At 63.6% G+C, this 2500-nt stretch overlaps 1 non-coding gene across 1 annotated transcript; it reads right to left on the bottom strand.

Annotated features, from left to right (window-relative positions):
• Nucleotides 1–656: 656 nt before the first annotated feature.
• LOC140474232 (5.8S ribosomal RNA) lies at nucleotides 657–810 on the bottom strand. The gene has a single exon (XR_011958940.1). It is a non-coding gene; the product is annotated as a 5.8S ribosomal RNA (ribosomal RNA).
• Between the last annotated feature and the right edge of the window lie 1690 nt (nucleotides 811–2500).

Raw genomic sequence — 2500 nt, 5'->3', positions numbered from 1 at the left:
TCCAAGTCACAGCGTTCGACGAAAACCTCCTCCCTCGGCCAGGCACTCGGCGCCAGCAGGGGAGACAGGATCAGACGCCCCGCCGGCCACTTAAGGCCGAGGACGAACCACGAGACGGGCGGCTGCAGCAGCGGGCGGCCTGCAGCTCCCAGCACTCTCAATCGATCAACCATCGAGTCGGGTCAGCGTGTCAAACCGGCGAGCTCCACGGTCAGGCCGGCGGCGCACCAGCACCGGACCTCCGCGGCTCCCTTCACTCTTTCCACTGCCAGCCAACCGAGAGACGGACCCAATGCGGACGTGCAGAGCTTAGGCAGACCCCCCACTGGAGGCTCAACACTTCGTGGCAGCTCCGTGTCCCAGAGACCAGGAGGGTTGGCACACACACACAGTGTGAACCACCGACAGCCATTCTGGGACCGGTGACAGCCGTGCTGGCCCCACTGCCACGACACAGACGGACGCCAGGCCGCGCTCCCCGGCGGGGGGATGGCGTCGAGCCTGACGAACGGAATGTGCAGGGTGGGGGGGAAAGGCCAAGCGCTCCGACGCCGGAGGGCTCCGGAGTCTGAACTTAGGGGGACAAAGAGGACGGGTCCTCTGCGACACCCCAGCCGCGCTCTCGCCAGCCAAGGCGAGTGCGATTGATTGCCAAACGACCCTCAGACAGGCGTGGCCCCGGGAAGAACCCGGGGCCGCAAAGTGCGTTCAAAGTGTCGATGATCAATGTGTCCTGCAATTCACATTAATTCTCGCAGCTAGCTGCGTTCGTCATCGACGCACGAGCCGAGTGATCCACCGTCAAGAGTTGTCTGAGTTTGTTTTAGGTCTCTCCCTCGCCAGAGGAAAGCGACCCGGACCGCACATACGCTCCCCACCTTGAGCTACAGCCACCTGCACGCCGGCGTGCGGGCGGAGCAGGGTGGCGTGAAGCGATGGGGAGCACCATCCTGGTGCGGCCCGCAGAAACATACGTCTATTGGGGGGAGGAGGACAGGGCGCCCAAGAGGCGATGCGTGCCCCAACGCACCGCAGCGACGGAGGCAGGATCACCGCCACCATGTCGCCCGCCTAGTATCACGAGGCGTGCAGCAGCTTTGCCCTAGGAAAAGCAGAGGCGGGAACGGGCACCGGCCATCGGTTCGGCAGCGTCACTGACGCGTGCACGTGGCGGCGTGTCGGCGAGCGGACTTCCTGCGAGGAGGCGGGGGCGGCACTCGCCCGAGCAGACGCCCGCCCGGCCCAGCCACCGCCGAGGTGGACTGGGAGTCGCGGCAACGGCTCGTCATACTCGTTCCCACACTCACAGCGCAGCTTGCCCGCAAGCCACCGACCACCGATCGACGCCAGGCGCCCCGACCGAGAGCGGGATCGCTCGTTCGCCCTGCTGGCAGTTCGCTGGGGATCACTACTGCACGGAGCTCGGAGACCGACGGGCGGCAACTCGAGAGTCTTTAAACCACCACCCCCATCCCGCAAGTGCAAAGAGGCTGTATACGCACAGACGGGTGAGGGGAATAGGTACCCCGTCGGGTTTGAAGGGAGCGTGACTAGATAGCAACGATGTAAACCCAGCCGATTTGGGAGCGAAAGACCGGCGCCTGCATCACCGGCTTCGTTTCCCGTGGCTGGAGAGTACACCGAAACCCTCCGTCTGTCGCGAGCTCCCGACGACGCGGTGCCGCCAAGCAGCAGGGCCGGACCTGGTGTGGCTCCCCTCGTCGATCACAGACCGGTCGGCACTACTGACGAGACGGTGGAACGGGCTTCGCCCCTTGTGACGAAGGGTGATGCGAACCCGCCCGCCCGCGTGCGTTCGGGGTGGACTCGGCAAACGGAGATTTGAAATCGGAAAGTGTCCTCCTGCCCCGCGCAGGTAGGCGCCCAACAGTTGTGGGGGGTTTGGCGGTGACCACGGCTGCAGGGCCTGCTACCCCGACGAGCTCTCCTGCTGGCCCCGAAACCACCCTCGCGAGACAAGTTGAAACGGAAACGGGCGTACCCCCAAGCCGACGATCCTTTCTTATTTGTTACTTTTTTTTTCACTTGCTCGAGTTGTGGGGATTTGGCGGTGACCACGGCTGCAGGGCCTGCTACCCCGACGAGCTCTCCTGCTGGCCCCGAAACCACCCTCGCGAGACAAGTTGAAACGGAAACGGGCGTACCCCCAAGCCGACAGAGATCCTTTCTTATTTGTTACTTTTTTTTTTCACTTGCTCGAGTTGTGGGGGTTTGGCGGTGACCACGGCTGCAGGGCCTGCTACCCCGACGAGCTCTCCTGCTGGCCCCGAAACCACCCTCGCGAGACAAGTTGAAACGGAAACGGGCGTACCCCCAAGCCGACGATCCTTTCTTATTTGTTACTTTTTTTTTCACTTGCTCGAGTTGTGGGGGTTTGGCGGTGACCACGGCTGCAGGGCCTGCTACCCCGACGAGCTCTCCTGCTGGCCCCGAAACCACCCTCGCGAGACAAGTTGAAACGGAAACGGGCGTACCCCCA

Source organism: Chiloscyllium punctatum, unplaced genomic scaffold (assembly GCF_047496795.1).
Source record: "Chiloscyllium punctatum isolate Juve2018m unplaced genomic scaffold, sChiPun1.3 scaffold_889, whole genome shotgun sequence".
Lineage (NCBI taxonomy): Eukaryota > Metazoa > Chordata > Chondrichthyes > Orectolobiformes > Hemiscylliidae > Chiloscyllium > Chiloscyllium punctatum.
Note: the sequence above shows the minus strand (reverse complement) of the source record. Positions and strands in the feature narration are given on the sequence as shown.